Raw genomic sequence first — 18,343 nt, 5'->3', positions numbered from 1 at the left:
AATCCCGCGCGGCAAAATACAAGTGACAGCCAAATTTGGTTTAAATGTACATCACTTATTTTATCGTATTTATGCATCAGTGCAGCGTTACTATCCTCTACGGTTCTAGGCACTTCAGACCGGAACCGCGTGACTGCTACGGTCGCAGGTTCGAATCCTGCCTCGGGTATGGATGTGTACGATGTCCATAGGTTGGTTAGGTTTAAGTAGTTCTAAGTTCTAGGGGACTGATAATATCAGATGTTGAGTCCCATAGTGCTCAGAGCCATTTGAACCATTTTGAACTATTCTCTAACAGGAATTGGCCCACGAGTTACAATTACATCCATTAGAAAACAGTTCGAGCTTTGCGCGTATATCTTTACGAGACCAAGTCCCACACAGGGGCGTTTAGTTTTAAATTTTTTAATAAAGTGTATTTAAAAAACTTATTTTGTTGGCTTTCGGAACGTGCCCATGCAGCCGTCTCAACATTGGAAATGTGCTGCTGCTTCATTCACACCGCGTCCGCGGTTGCTCGCTGTTGGCGGCTTGTTGCCTGTTGAACTGGTCAGCGTGCACACAAGAGGCGCCGAGTTATGGTATTTACATCGCTCTTCTGGCAACTTCTTTTCTAACTACGATTAATCACAGAAATTCTCACCGTTACGAGCAGTTGTTGCCCATACATAACAATATTCCCAGACAACTAGACAGTTGGGCTGGCTGCTAAGGTAAATTAATACGGTCAGTAGGAAGCTGCAAATCACATAGTCCCATATACTTCAACTTCAGAATACGTTTCAGGTACAATGCCATTTTATTCCCATACTGTGGGCCACCTACTATCCGTAGCGCAGCATGACTCTGTATGCAGAAAATCAAAACAGTTGCCGGTACTCTCTTTTGACAATGCACCGCTCTTGTTGCACAATGGGACGATTTACTATCTAGAGGCCCTACGAACGTACGCCAGAGAAAATTAAGGGTCCTTGTAACTTTACGATCCATATTCATCTGTGTCATTCGAGATGGAACACTGTTTTTTCGTTCGTGCCTGTAAGCTTCCGCGGCATCGCACAAAATCGAAATCGTGGCTGCGGCTGTAATCCACCCACTATTGACGATGTGTGGCACACGAGACAAATTACACGACAAATTACTCCGCGGAGTTCCTCGGAAATATTTCTTGTCGAAGTCGGATTAAATCTCTGCACTACTGCACTGTTACATAAGTCTAAATAATGGCCGCCAGACCAACTTCAACAAGCGAGACGTGTTGAAATTGTCAATAATTAAGGCCCTGTAGTTGTCTGGCTGCTCTGTGCAAGATTTTGGACTGGAAAATACCACTAACGCCTAGCACCGGCTGCAGCTGGTTTTCAGCCGATACTCTCCACAACAAAGGCAGTTCAAAGCAACTGGTCAAAAGATACAGAAAGAGGCTACACTTTGAAGTTGCACGGAAACTAATGAAATTTATTGGCTTAGATTAGACTTCTAAAAATCTGTCATTAATATGAGACACCACCTCCAGCTAGCTAATACAAGCATGTCCTGCTATTAGGTTTAACCTTGCTGAGCATGTATATTTACGCCATCAAAGTCGCAACGCTCACCAAGAAAATTGGAAAATGTCAAAAAGAAAAAGGGAACACAGTTAAAATTCTGGTTGTCGCTCCTTAGTTGAGAAACAGCTTGGATGATCAAGAAATGTCACTGACTCCCGATTCCAGAAATACACTGCGAAAACACCGCCTTCTCTCCGGAGGGCACACGGCTTCTATAAGTCACGAGAGCTAGCTGCCGACTCCTCGATAGCGTGAGCTCCAAACTTCTACACGAAATTATTTACATGCAGGCCTTTCTGCCGGTCAGATTCAGTAGCCGAATGCATGCATTGTCGAACATCTTCCTCCCACTGAGAGCACTACGTGCCACTTGTTGCTATCTATATGTAGCATGTAATTTACTTTATGGTCTATATTTTTTGTTTTGCTTGAAATTTTTTGTGCTTTACTGATTGCAATTGTATTTCACTTTGTAAGCATTTTGCCTCCTGCAAACGTAGTTTAATTTCTACATTTTGCATTACAGTCTAAATATTTCCTTTTATGTTAAAGCACAAATTAAAGCAAAAAAAAAGTCCACATCGATAATTTTTTTTATATTATCGTAGTATCGATGTAATTTTAAGTATAGGTACCGATACAAATTATGGTATCGACTCTTGGACCTTGCATAAAGTTCTTCGTCGAAGATAGAACATGAGCTGTCAGAATTTTCTTCATTAGTTTACCTTTTCCACTTACGTCCACAAACACTCTTGGTAAAATTTTATGGAGGAATGTGCTGCATTTTCTGAGGCCAGAACTATTCTTTTCAGATGCTTGTTCATCGTTAGTAAAGAGATAGCTGTGCCATCACTGAATAATCAACAGCGGGTTAATTAAAATCAGAATTCTCATTAGAACCCGTACGACGGCAGTCCAACCAGTTTCCGCCCTCTCAAGCTAACAATAACAGCGAAAATGAAGGATTCTCGTACACAAGCTAAATTCGAAATTGCCTGCCCCAAGATTAATTTTCCTACGGCTTTTGTTTGCTTGACAAAGTCTAGAATTTCACGTCTGTTGCGTTAACTCTTACACTTACCATTCATTAAATGTTTTATGTTAAGCTATATTTCATACAAAGACTACCGTAATTAACCATTTAATCTTTATTGGCTGTTCTCTCTCCTAGGAAAGTCTACATTTCACTAACTTTTTTCTGCCCGGCGGACTTGAAAGCTGATCCACCATCTAGAATCATAAAACAGCAAGGAGTTGAATTCATGCATTTAAGTCGTTTCTGGATGTCTGTGTACCTCAGCTATGCCACAGGAAATCCTCTGGCTGTCATTGTTCAATATCTGTGCCCACAGAGGAGAGGAAACAGGACAGACCGGCATATAAACTTTCATGACGAGAAGAGACACTCTGAGAATATTTTTAAGTTTATAATTTGGTTTCACACTGATTTAGTTAACTTAAACCAGACTATCCCAAACTGTGTTCCGTAGAATACTGATGTTGCTTGGGAAATAAATAAGTGCTCCTCGAAAAATTATTAATGATGTGTTTTCTCACAAAAAATGGTATTATTTCTGTGTTATTACTTATGATTTAAAATTAAAGTAGTTACTGAATAAAACAAGTTTTACTCATATTTTAAAATTTTATTAACCTTTAAAATAAAAAAAGGTATTCCATCAGTGTATCAGGATTGTCAAAGTGTTCTATCAGAGGAAAAGTTTGGGTAGCCTGATCTAACCTGATATTACTTACGTAATAGTAGAAAACACGATAAGACACAATGAATTTATCCTGACGAGACTCAGATAGTCCACTTGTACTTCGTTCATAAATTAAAACATACACACTATATGTATTAGAATGCACCGCTCTGTTTATAGCGGCTTTGGCAATGTTCTCCACAAATATTACATCACTTGATAGAGTTTTTCATAGTTTATGCAGGAAAGTCATAAGCGCGAAAAACACAAGAGATTACTCATCAGTACGTGCCCTTCATTTACTTTGTTCGTCGTTGACCGTCAGTCATTTCCAAGTGTTCATTGATATCTGTTTTTCAACGAAATTAAAGATCGAATAATACGGTGTATAAACATAAAAGTTCCGATGCTGGTGATCCGTCGATTCTGTTTGTGGTAGTACAATGTTGATGATACTGCTGTAATGTATGTGCGGGGCTGAGTAAATGGAGTTCGTATTTCGCCATACACAAATCGCCACAGTGCACTCTTCGGTATCTTTACTGAGTCACAACACATAATTATGCGGTGCGTTTCACTTAAAATGTTTCTTACTGTAATATTCGATTATAAACAGTTTTAACACTGTCTGGCTTAATACTTACTTTATAACGTGTCCTTGGTTATGAACTGTTTATTATGTTTTTGTCTCTTTAAATCCTGGCATGTGACGCCAAGTATAACATGTGGAACGAGTATGTTTGCATGGCCATTAGCCGTAGCGAGCACAGAAACATTCGTTTTGTAAATAACAACCACCTTTTGCCTGTTGCAATGTATTTCACTTGTTCCAGACGCGTTTCGCTTTCTACTTTTAGGCATCTTCAGTGGAATCTAGAAGGGAACAGTTTTGTCTTCATATGCGATACCTGCGTGACTTCCAGAATGTGACCTAATAAGAGGAAACGCAGATGCCAGACAAGAACTCGGATATCTGTAAGTAATCACTTATTTGCGTAAAAAACAAGACATGAAATGTCTAATAATCTACGAAGAACGCATATCAAAACAAAACTGCATCAGTCTAGGTTCCGATTAAGATGCCTTAAAGTAAAAGGCGAAATTCGTCTGCAACAAGTAACATACATTGCAGCAAGGAAAATGCAGTTTTTATTTACAAAACGAATAATGTCTGCGTTTTATTTGTTCTGGCATGTAAGCAAGATATAAGGTGATGTTACTTTTTTAAACTGTTTATGGACGTTTAAGGATTAGTTTTTAAATATCTATTTAAATTTATTTATTCTAGAGGTTGATTTTTATACCTTTTGTTCACATAATGCCATCAGACCTTTATGCAGTGTCATTGAAAGAATCTACTGTATGCAAACCTGTAATTATGAACACTGAAATTCCTTATTCTTCATGTCGGAAGAATTTTTCTGCTAAAGATCTGTAAAATCTGTTCTGGTTCATGTTTGTGAAGATACATAAATTAGCTTGAATGCATCGATTATTCTCGAAGTTATTTTGTATGTAAGTGGTTAAATGAAATAATGGACCTACAGTTTTTTTTTTAGTTATCACTAATCGTTTTCCAGTTTGTTGTTTTTGGAACCAACTGTTACAGTGCACCCCTACCGTTAATTGCATCATATGATCTCCCTCTGTTCACCACTCTCTAAAAAAAAATGTTGTTAGGTAATTTTTTTATTCAACAGGGACTCTTATCTCGTACCCTTAGCATACAGTTGAAAACTGTGTCTTAGTATTTCCACAGCACTCTCATGTCATCCACCGTCTTCAGTCTCACGTGCGATCATTTCGACGTCAGAGGTTGCTCTCTGTCATGCTGTGATGGTACCAACGCTATCGTTGCCCCTCCTTCCCTCGCGGTTTAAATTCCCTACGTCACACCTTCTGCTTTCCAACGATTGCACCGCATGGCTTCAGCTGACGTGCTGATGAGTACAGCATTCTTCTAAACTATTTCCTTCTCTTATAAGTACTTTTCCTGCTGAAACTTCTATACAATAAAAACTGGTTAAGTGCGAATAGGACTCGTGCTCTGAGGGATCCGCACAAACTTAATTATATACCTAGTGTTCATCTACAAGATTTGATGAGTGAGTTTGCGAGTATCAAAATATGTGACATAAATGGTCGTATAATATTTTTTCTTTACAGACGAATGGAAAAACTAGTAGAAGCCGACCTCGGGGAAGATCAGTTTGGATTCCGTAGAAATATCGGAACACGTGAGGCAATACTGACCCTACGACTTATCTTAGAAGCTAGATCAAGGAAACGCAAACCTACGTTCCTAGCGTTAGTAGACTTATAGAAAGCTTTTGACAATGTTGACTGGAATACTCTCTTTCAAATTATGAAGGTGGCAGGGGTACAATACAGGGAGCGAAAAGCTATTTACAATTTCTACAGAAACAAGATGGCAGTTATAAGAGTCGAGGGACATGAAAGGGAAGCAGTGGTTGGGAAGGGAGTGAGACAGGGTTGTAGCCTATCCCCGATGTTATTCAATCTTATATACTGAGCAAGCAATAAAGGAAACAAAAGGAAAATTTGGAGTAGGTATTAAAATCCATGGAGAAGAAATAAAAACTTTGAGGTTCGCCGATGACATTGTAATTCTGTCAGAGACAGCAAAGGACTTGGAAGAGCAGTTGAACGGAATTGATAATGTCTTGAAAGGAGGATATAAGATGAACATCAACAAAAGCAAAACAAGGATAATGGAATGTAGTCGAATTAAATCGGGTGATGCTTAGGGAATTAGATTAGGAAATGAGAAAGTAGTAAAGGAGTTTTGCTATTTGGGAAGCAAAATAACTGATGATAGTCGAAGTGGAGAGGATATAAAATGTAGACTGGCAATGGCAAGGAAAGCATTTCTGAAGAAGAGAAATTTGTTAACATCGAGTATAGGTTTAAGGGTCAGGAAGTCGTTTCTGAAAGTATTTGTATGGAGTGTAGCCAGGTATGGAAGTGAAACATGGACGATAAATAGTTTGGAGAAGAAGAGAATAGAAGCTTTCGAAATGTGGTGCTACAGAAGAATGCTGAAGATTAGATGGGTAGATTACATAACTAATCAGAAAGTATTGAATAGGATTGGGGAGAAGAAAAGTTTGTGACACAACTTGACTAGAAGAAGGGATCGGTTGGTAGGACATGTTCTGAGGCACCAAGGGATCACCAGTTTAGTACTGGAGGGCAGCGTGGAGGGTAAAAATAGTAGAGGGAGACCAAGAGATGAATACACTAAGCAGATTCAGAAGGATTTAGGTTGCAGTAGGTACTGGGAGATGAAGAAGCTTGCACAGGGTAGAGTAGCATGGAGAGCTGCATCAAACCAGTCTCCGGACTGAAGACCACAACAACAACGACCTTATTTTTGTTAACCTAGAACCATAAATTTAATGTACACCGCTAAGTCACTGTAGACCCTACAAATCGACATAAATTCGAACATGATACATCTATCCATTCCTGAGAGAATGAGGTCTCAACACATGGATGGACAAAGAGACAGATGAACAACAAAGTGATCCTGATTGAGGTACGGAAAACTAAAAATGAGGATGAGTTGAAGGTAGATTTGTTTATCAATGTAACAGTTCTATTTAATTAGCTACTAATAAAAGTGTAAGATGAAATCTAAATTTTCGAAGATATGTTTACCGTACAACTTTATTAATTACAGTTAGCGTAGATCTTACAAGTGTGTGCGTGCATGTGTGTGTGTGTGTGTGTGTGTGTGTGTGTGTGTGTGTGTGTGTGTGTGTGAGTGTGAGTGTGTGTGTGTTTCTGTTTCATTACTTATAGTGACTGATTAATATATTCACTTATTACTTATCAATTGGTTGCTGACTGATATTTAGCAGTTTTCTTGCATTACATTTGTGTGGTGTGGTGATCTAAGTTAGCAGCCAATGTGGAGGCACTGACTTCTTGCAGTGAGTGGTTAAAAGTCATGAGAAGCCGCTAGTTGTGATGTCGGTAGCTGGTCGCAGAAGCTGGCGGTAGTACTGATCTAACAACTGAGTCAGACACTTGTTGTCTCATGTAGGCGTTGCCGACCGCAGCACCGTATTCTGCCTGTTTACATATCTCTGTATTTGAATACACATGCGTATATACAAGGAAGTTACTGTTATTACAATGGCAGGTTATCAAGATATAAATGAATTTGAGCGTGGTGTTATAGTCGGCGCACGAGCGATGGGACACAGCGTCTCCGAGGTAGCTATGAAGTTGGGGTTTTCCCGTACGACCATTTCACGAGTGTACTGTGAATATCAGGAATCCGGAAAAACATCAAATTTCCACCACTGCGGCTGGAAAAAGATCCTGGAGGATAGGGACCAACGACGACTGAAGAGAATGGTTCAACGTAACAGAAGCACAATCCTTCCACAAATTTCTGCAGATTTCAATGCTGGGCTATCAACACGTATCAGTGTGCAAACCATTCAACGAAACATCATCGATATGAGTTTTCGGAGCCGAAGGCCCACTCGTGTACTCTTGATGACTGCACGACACAAAGGTTTATTATTTATAAATTGTTCAGGAACCAGACTACAGTTACAAGAGTTGAAGAGTTTGAAAGGGAACCAGTAGCTGTTAACGTGTGACACAAGGTTACAGCCTATCCCCGATGTTATTCACTCTGCACATCAACCAATCAGTAAAGGAAACCGAGGAAAGGGAATTGAACTTCAGTGAAAAGAAATAAAAACTTTGTGGTTCGCTGATGACATTGTAATTCTGTCAGAAGTAGTAAGGACTTGGAAAAGCAGTTGAACGAAATGGATAGTATCCTGAAAAGAGATTATAAGATGAACACCAAAAAAAGTAAAGCCAGGGTAATGGAACGTGGTCGAGGTAAATCAGGCGGCTAGAGGGAATTAGAATAGAAAATGTAACACTAAATGTTGTGGACGAGTTTTGCTGTTTGGCCAGCAAAATATCATGATGGCTGAGGGAGAGAGGATAAAAATCCAGACGCAAATATAAGAAAAAACTTTCGGGAAAATAGAAATTTGTTAAAATGTAATATCAATTTCATTTAAGAACTCTTTTTCTGAAGGTATTTATCTGGGGTATAGCCTTATACAGGTGTGAAAATGATGAAAAGCAACTGAGACACGAGAAGGATAAAATATTTTGAAATGTTGTACTACAGAGGAATGCCCAATACTAGATTGGTAGAGCAAATTACTGACCACGAGATACTGAGTAAAATTGGGGGGGGGGGGGGGGGGGAGAGGGAAGCTGATGGTACAAACTGACTAAAAAGAGGATTTGGTATAGGGCATTTGGCGAGGCTTCAAGCAATAGTCAGTTCGATATTGAAGGGAGGTGTGTGGGGTGGAAGTTGTAGAAAGAGACTGAGGCATGAATGTAGTAAGCAGGTTGATTGTCGACTCTTTCATTGGCCTAATTGGGGCCATTATGAAATCTAGGGGCAGTTTACCCGACATGTCACGATGTTTCCTGCGTGTGACTTTTTTGTGCAGCTTGCTCACTTTACATTACATTCAGTACGACACATTATTAGAGATGTAGCATCTAATATGGAATTCAGCATCTGAGCATTGTGATAGCATTACAAGGCGATGGATTTACACAACTTGTACTGGCAGCAATTGATGTGACGGATGTGGTACACTTGCAGGAAGAGAAAGACGAATGTGATGCAACAGAAGTATTAAAGACAGGCGGATGGGGCGGTGAGTGTTGGGTAGCTGTAAACAGCGTGATTGACTGCCAAATGCAAAGGAAAAAAAATAGATAACTGGGAGAAGAACTAAGTTTTACGCTTTGACATCGAAGAAGGTAGATGTTGATTTTTAAGGAAAAAGTTATGTGATGTGTATGTGCTACAGAATTTTATGTAATATGGTTTTTAACTGTGGAGAGTGCAATCAATTTGTCCCAGAGGCGGATAGCAGCCATTGAGAAAGGGTCCGCGAATGTTCCTGTTTTATGAATGGGTTAAGTTAGGATACTAAGAAAGAAGATATTGTATAGCTATTGTGACAAGAACTTATGCTATAATCCGTGGTACGAGGATTTATTATGAAAAGGCTGAGTGGGAGCTGCGATTTCAAGCACGTGAAACAGATTTTAAGCTATTTTTTGTTTGTTTTATGTAGCATTAGGACTTAGGTTTCAGATTAATTTTGTAATTATCTGAATGCTGATGCTTCTGTATTGAAGTGTGAAATTCCACAATGGAACATAGGATGTTCTAAACGACATACAAATAAAGTACTTGGTAATTAGTACTCGTATGTCAGTCGAATGATCAGTTGCAGTTGTATATTAAATTCTGGCTAACGACTTCTACAACAACTGTGGTCTGTAAAACGGTTGCAATACTGACGCATGCCTTTCTGAGGAAACAAGTAGCGTTCTGTAAATGGAAAAACACGAAGAATTTGTTTATAGCGTTTTCGATCTGGAGAGTCAGAGTAGTATAATATAAAATTATCCTATGAAGTTGCAAAACAGTGCTGCATAATTGTCCTGAAACCTAATGTTTATGCGCTGTTTGCCACTTACCTTTACAATCCGTATGTGACGTTCTTTTAGCTATGTCTTGTTTTTTCATGCTTCCGAAGGAGAACGACGAATAGGTTTAGTTCGAGGAGTTTTCCGGTAGCCTTCCGTTATCCACTTTGCCGGTGATAAATTATGCATGAGGCACTCACCTGAAACAAAGAAATAAAAAAAAACTGATGTTGGAAAATGTCTGATCTCTGAAGTTTCAATGGAGCAAGAGGTTTCAGTGTGCATAAGAGATAGTTCTAAGTGTATAAAATACTCGTTCGTTGCACCTAGACACTACACAAGGGTATATGACGCCCAATAAGGTGCCAGTATATTGAAGCTATGTGTAGAGTATCCGTTTTAAAAGACGAAAGATCAAAAACAAAATTGGCATCCACATTTACACACTGCAAACCACTGTGCAGTGGATGGAGAGGGTGCTTAGCATGGTGTAGTATGTTACATTGTCTTCCCGTTTCAATCAAATATGGAGCGAGGGAAAAACAACTGCTTAAGTATCTCTTGTTCGTGCTGCAATTGTTCTTGTCCAGCCGGTCCCTAGGGAAGCGATGCTGAGGGAGCTGAAGAATATCTCTCGATTCTTTACTTAATACTGATCCTTAATAATTTGTAAGTATCTTTTCGTGTGATAGTGGCATCTATCTTCAAATGTTTAAGATTTTTTCCACTACTCAGTGATGTTTTCCCTCTCCCCCATCCCCCTCCCCTCCCCCCCCCCCCCCTCCGACTGATCAACCAAATCTGACCACCTTTCTTTGTATGCTTCCTACTTTCAATATCTCCTGTTAATCTTATTTAGTATTGGTCCCACAGCTTGAACAACATTCTACGATAAATAGCACAGGTGTTTTGTATCCACTCTCCTTTGTAGACCTACTGCATTTTTCCAGTTTCCTACAAATGAATCAAAGTCTGCCACCTGCCTTAGCTACGAGTGCACCCATGTGACCATTCCATTTCTTATCTCTGCAAATTGAAACACCCAGGCACTTTTACGATGTCACCGATTCTAATCCAAGCACATTGACGTTGCAGCAATGGTTTACAACTTTTATTCGTTTGTTGAGCGTAAAATTTTTCATTTCTAAGCTTTTAAGACAAGTAGCAATCTTTGCACCACACTGAAATGTAATCAAGATCTGACTGGATACTGGGGCGGTTTTTTTCATATAGTAATTCCTTATAAATAAATGAATCATGCATAAAAGTTCGAAGTTATAATTAATTGAAGTAAATATAAACACCACGAGTCTCCACATACCTCCATTGGGAACGATATCTCTCGATTAATTTCCATCCAAGACGTCATTCTGTGTTTCCCTACTAAACAATCCTCAGCGCAGTCACAAATATGGTTTGAAATTTCATATAATAGTACTTCGTTATAGTCGATGAGTAGGGCCAAGTTCAATGCCTTTCACAATTCAAGCAATATTGTTTCTACCTGACTGCCTTCATCATGGCTTTCAATATGCCATGTGAGAAAGCGTAAGTAGGATTTCTCACGATCGATGTTCATCAGCCGGTCTCAGGAAGTCTACTATGTTTTTATGTACGTCGTCTGTTGGTGGGTATTAGGACAGCAGCTGCTTTATTTATGGGCAATAACGATAGTACCTTTAGCTGTATATATTAATTTTTATTTATATAAGGCTGACTTCAATTCAGCAAACATATCATTCATCATACTATACAAAAAACAAAACCCATACATCTGTATTTACTTTTTCAAACGACGGCAATATTAGAATGGATCAGTTTTCATTATATGTGTATGTTGGTTGGTTTGGGGAAGGAGACCAGACAGCGTGGTCATCGGTCTCATCGGATTAGGGAAGGATTGGGAAGGAAGTCGGCCGTGCCCTTTCAGAGGAACCATCCCGGCATTTGCCTGGAGTGATTTAGGGAAATCACGGAAAACCTAAATCAGGATGGACGGACCCGGGATTGAACCGTAGTCCTCCCGAATGCGAGTCCAGTGTCTAACCACTGCGCCACCCCGCTCGGTATATGTTTATGTACCCAATATAGTACTAAAATTTATACATCAACTGCTACAAAATTGCTATAACTGTAGGAAAACGAAATAGCTTACACTGAAGGCATATAGGGTTGTTGAGGACCGAATTCCTCTTGTCAGTCACAGAGAATTGTCAAATGCTGTGGTGTACAATGTGTCATTTGCAAGTGCGCATGTGTGCGATCTGCAATGGAATTTCTGTGATTCTGGTCCATTGTACTGTGATAGCTTATTAGTAACAAAGAAACATAGAATAAATTGTGTCAACTGAAGATGTAAAATCTGATCACAAAAATTTATTACAATCAACTTTTATCGGTTTCGGCTACTGCCATCTTCAGATCATAAAATGTTCTGATGTGGATATCAACGTCCAATTCTATACATGCAGGTACACTGTGTATATTTCATTGGTTATATAATGCAATTACATGTATCTGTATAGTGTATTGTGCTTATATGCATTATTTTATTTCATTAATATAACAAAAATTTGACATAATAAAGCAGTAAATAATTCAAAAAGGGCGACAATCCGAAAACGGACTCCATTTTGATAGACACATATCATGTGTGTCATAAATACAGCATGTGGCAATAGTTGTAATTTGGCGTGAACGTCAGTGTAGCTGGTTTACTATAAAAAGTAGAATATACGTATCAGATAGGATGTCTTAGTTCATATGAAGGGCCAAAGAATACTCCACTCTACAACATAAGCTGATTACGTTTTCAATGGGAGAACACCATTATACTTCTAGCAAACGTCCACAACCATCTGTGTTGAACATAACATAATACATGAAAGTCCAATCATAATTAGGATATTCTGTCATAAGTAATATGTAAAGTTCATCATAATATCTCCACATACATTTCGTATGCGGTGTACACGGCTGTATCATAACAACCTAACTATTAGTAGGAAGTAACGTCTGAAGATATCAGAAGAAGATATTGTGAGACCTGAATTTCTCTTAGCGCATACAATTTTCAAATAACTTCCCGGAATTCAGCCAGGTAACACTTTCAGCGACCGCCGATATTTCGGTGGAGAACACCCCACCAGTTTCAAGCCAAACTGCAACGGACAGGCGACGTACATGCAAATTTAAAACCTCGGTTCTCGGACTGATGCAATAAAGATAACACACACACCGAACACTAGTGCCACCAAAGATGACCAGAGTCAGAGATATCGACGGTGAGACTACGAACTCGCAGGTGAGGTAGCATTGGCTCTGTCCGTCTCTTTTTTGAGAATATGGTGAACAATACAAACGCGCTTCAAAAATTGTTGCTAATCAGGTAAATTCGAATAATTGTCTAAGAAAGTAAAAAATTTTGGGCCATTTTATTTACCATCGTTTACGTGGATTTACATGACACAATGATGGTAGAAACACCCTTAAATTGTTTACATGCTATAGTATAGTACTTGCTAAGATTAATTTTATAGCCGGCCGGGGTGGCCAAGCGGTTAAAGGCGCTACAGTCTGGAACGCGCGACTGCTACGGTCGCAGGTTCGAATCCTGCCTCGGGCATGGATGTGTGTGATGTCCTTAGGTTAGTTAGGTGTAAGTAGTTCTAAGTTCTAGGGGATTGATGACCTTAGAAGTTAAGTCCCATAGTGGTCAGAGCCATTTGAACCATTAATTTTATATTGTGCTGAATAATAGATCATTTCTGAGGTTCTTGTATTTTAGTATTGCAAAAGCTGTTAATATAAATTTTAATATCAAAAACTGGAACACTTTGGACCTTTTAAATTAGTATTTTTGAGAAGTTTCGCAGTCGTGTTTCGTTAATTGGCCTAGCAAGTGAGCAGTGATACGTCAGTGCTAACCCACGTCATATGTTTTTGTGTTGAAAGTAAACAATGTTAAACAGCAATTGACAATTTCCCATAAAACTTAAATTTTTAAAATGTGTCGGCCTTCACGCTTTCCCGGTGAGGCGTTGTCATTCTGGAAAATCAGATTTTCTGATAGTAATCTGAGTCCTACTTTCACGATATTTCGATCGCGTGCAAGTACGACGCGGATTAGTGGCAAAAAACCCGATTTTCCAAGATAAAAATAGCTCATTACTGTAAATATATTTGAAAATAATGACTTAGCTGAATAAAATTCACATTGAATGTACTTGAAAATCGTATTGATGAGATTTTGTTGAAACTTTACTGTGCAGTGTCTGTAAACATCCAACTTCTTCCCAGTCATATAGTTAACATATCATTTAAAAAGTCAATGTAGATGTCATCAATTTTTTGTTTGGTATGATTAATGACATGTTTGCCGTAGCTAGGGACCTGAATAAGGTGAAATACACCACCGAAACCGATCGCAAAGAAATAAAACCCAATACATAGGCCTAAAGATATTATCATTAATGCACGTAATTCTGTCCGTCGAAATATTGTATCATAGTGATGCAACCAATTCGTCTGAGAACTTCCGAACATGCTTCCAGATGCTGCATTTTGCTCAAAAAGCTCTGCATTTTAAGTTTAGAATCAAAATGAATGTTACCTTATTATGAATCTCAGAGGCTGTTCAGTACACTCTCGTAAGTATGAATAATGAGAGCAGGCGAGTGTTATTTCGTGTTTAGTGCTGCTTCGGCAATGTGATAGCAAATATTAAACTGAAGACAGATGAACTAAATAAAATCATCAGGGAATCGTTAAGTAGAGTTTTCAAATATTTGTATATTTTCATAATTCATATTCAGAATTATTCCACATTTTTGTTGTTTAGTGTCATATTTACACGTGTAAGCACTTAATAACTGTGAATGAAGCCTACGTCGTGGAGGAACTCATACTGAAATTCACAGATCAGTAGATCACGCTTCCATCTATCAGCTCAAGCGGGGTCACGCATAATGGACAAAGAGAAACAAATGGATAGCTAGAGGGAGCACGGAATGAGATGTGGTCGGTGAAATAAGACTGACAGATTGACAATATTGCGAGTGAGTCCGTTCCTGTAATTGAACAGCGTACGTTCAAAGCACGGCCCACACTCAACAGCTAAAAGCGGGATTACGTTATTAAAAACGTTCTATTCCATTCTGCACCCTTTCCTGTGTTTGACTTTTGGATGAAGTGAATAATCCCTTCTTTTTTCACAGTGAACACATAAAACCGTCAGACACATCGCTCTGAAAGCTGTGCCTCACAGGACTGGCATTCCAGATATCGACTGCAAACTTTCTGTCTTAAACACGTGATCTCCGACAATGGAAAACGAAATTTAATGGTATTGTGTTCACACAAGTCTTCTACATCTACATCTACTTCTACATTCAGCAGACCACTGTGAACTGCATGGCAGACGGTATATTCTCTTATACAAGTTACTAGGATTTTTCTGCAGTTCCATGGACGCATGCAGTGTGCGAAGAATGCTTGCTTAAATGCGACCAAGCGAGGTGTAATTAATCTAATCCTATCCTCACTATCCCGATGGGAGCGATACGCAGCGAGTTTTATTGTATTCCTAAAGACATGTGCTCATCATGGTTCGTGAAAGTTTATAAGTAGGCTTTCTCGGTATAGTTTAAGCCTCTCTTCAAGAGTCTGCAAGTTCAGTTCCTTCAGAATCCATGTGACACTCTTCCAAGGGTCAAATAAACCTGTGACTTCGCGTGCTGCCTTCTTTGTAAACATTCAGTACACCTGTTGGTCCGATTTTGTACAGATCGCACATACTTCAGTAATATTCTAGGATCGGTCGCACGAGTGATTTTAAGCAGTCTGCTTTGTATACCGATTGCACTTCCCAAGTATTCTACCAATAAACCGAAGTCTGCCACCCGCTTTACCCACGACTGAGTCATTGTAATGGTTCCGTTTTATATACACACTCATCAAAAAAAGTTTTGCATAACCCCGGTTCCCAGAACTCCTAAAGATAGACGTTGACTGTGGGTATTGTATCACAGACACAGTCGCTTTATCTGTCAAGAGATGTCACTAAACCCGCCCAAAGATGTAAACAACCATGCTTGAGCAACGCCTATTAGACGGAAGGGGTCCGACAGCCGATCAGTTCCAATCATTCCTCCAGGAAGGAGGTACACAGCTCGTGTTGTCTGTAGTTCAAATATGCCTAGACGGTCCTTACCGCGGTTCGATCGCGTCCGCATTGTTACTTTGCGCCAGGAAGGGATATCAACAAGATAAGTGTCCAGGCCTCTCTGAGTGAACCAAAGCGATGTTGTTCGGACGTGGAGGAGATACAGAGAGACAGGAACTGTTGATGACATGCCTCGCTCAGGCCGCCCAAGGACTACTACTGCAGTGGATGACAGCTACCTACGGATTAAGGATCGACGGAACCCTGACAGCAACGCCACCATGTTGAATAATGCTTTTCGTGCAGCCACAGGATTTCGTGTTACAACCCAAAATGTGCCCATTAGGTTGCATGAGCGCAACTTCATTCCCGACGTCCATGGCGAGGTCTATCTTTGCAACCACTACATAATGCAGACCGGTACAGATGGACCCATCAACATGCCGAACTGACCGCTGAGAACTGGAACCACGTTGTCTTCACCGAAGAGTGTCGCATATGCCTTCAACCAGACAGTCGTCGGAGACGTGATTGGAGGCAACCCGGTCAGGTTGAACGCCTTAGACACACTGTCCAGCGAGTGCAGCAGGGTGGAGGTTACGTGCTGGTTTGGGGTGGCATTATGTGGGGCCTACGTACGCAGCTGGTGGACATGGAAGGCGCCGTAAGATTTCTACGATACGTGAATGCCATCCTCCGACCGATAGTGCAATAATATCGGCAGCATATTGGCGAGGCATTCGTCTTCATGGACGTGCACATCTTGTGAGTGACTTCCTTCAGGATAACGACATCAAATGGTTCATATAGATCTGAGCACTATGGGACGTAACATCTGAGGTCATAAGTCCCCTACAACTTAGAACTACTTAAACCTAACTAACCTAAGGACAAGGACATCACACACATCCATGCCCGAGGCAGGATCGAACCTGTGACCGTAGCAGTCGCGCGGTTCCAGTTTGTAGCGCCTAGAACGGCTCGCCCACCCCGGCCGGCCTAGATTCACAACAGCGGCCTCGGTGTGAACTCAATCTCTCACATGAACAGTCCAGTTGGGATTATGTGCATATGTACACTACTGGCCATTAAAATTGCTACACCACGAAGACGACGTGCTATAGACGTGAAATTAAACCGACAGGAAGAAGATGCTGTGATGTGCAAATGTTTAGCATTTCAGAACATTCAGACAAGGTTGGCGACAGTGGCAACACCTTCAACGTGCTGACATGAGGAAAGTTTCCAACTGATTTCTCATACACAAACAGCAGTTGACCGGCGTTGCCTGCTGAAACGTTGTTGTGATGCCTCGTGTAAGGAGGAGAAATGCGTACCATCACGTTTCCGACTATGATAAAGGTCGGATTGTAGCCTATGACGACTGCGGTTTATCGTATCGCGACATTGCTGCTCACGTTGGTCGAGATCCAATGACTGTTAGCAGGATATGGAATCGGTGGCTACAGGAGGGTAATACGGAACGCCGTGCTAGATCCCAACGGCCTCGTATCACTAACAGTCGAGATGACAGGCATCTTATCCGCATGGCTGTAACGGATCGTGCAACCACGTCTCGATCCCTGAGTCAACAGATGGGGACGTTTGCAAAACAACAACCATCTGCACGAACAGTTCGACGACGTTTGCAGCAGCATGGACTATCACCTCGGAGGCCATGGCTGCAATTACCCTTGACGCTGCATCACAGACAGGAGCGCCTGCGATGGTGTACTCAACGACGAACCTGGGTGCACGAATGGCAAAACGTCATTTTTTTCGGATGAATCCAGGTTCTGTTTACAGCATCATGATGGTCGCATCCGTGTTTGGTGACATCGCTGTGAACGCACATTGGAAGCGTGTATTTGTCATCGCCATACTGGCCTATCACCAGGCATGATGGTATGGGGTACCACTGGTTACACGTCTGGGTCACCTCTTGTTCGCATTGATGGCACTTTGAACAGTGGACATTACATTTCAGACATGTTACGAAGCGTGGCTCTACCCTTCATTCGATCCCTGCGAAACCGTACATTTCAGCAGGATAATGCAAGACCGCATGTTGCAGGTCCTGTACGGGCCTTTGTGTATACAGAAAATGTTCGACTGCTACCCTGGCCAGCACATTCTCCAGACCTCTCACCCATTGAAAACGTCTGGTCAATGGTGGCCGAGCAACTGGCTCGACACAATAAGCCAGTCACTACTCTTAATGAACTGTGATATCGTGTTGAAGCTGCATGGGCAGCTGTACCTGTACACGCCATCCAAGCTCTGTTTGACTCTATGCCCAGGCGTAGCAAGGCCTTTAATACGGCCAGAGATGGTTGTTCTGGGCACTGATTTCTCAGGATCTATGCACCAAAATTGCGTGAAAATGTAATCACATCTCAGTTCTA

The sequence above is a fragment of the Schistocerca americana genome, chromosome 3 (assembly GCF_021461395.2).
Source record: "Schistocerca americana isolate TAMUIC-IGC-003095 chromosome 3, iqSchAmer2.1, whole genome shotgun sequence".
Classification (NCBI taxonomy): Eukaryota; Metazoa; Arthropoda; class Insecta; order Orthoptera; family Acrididae; genus Schistocerca; species Schistocerca americana.
Note: the sequence above shows the minus strand (reverse complement) of the source record.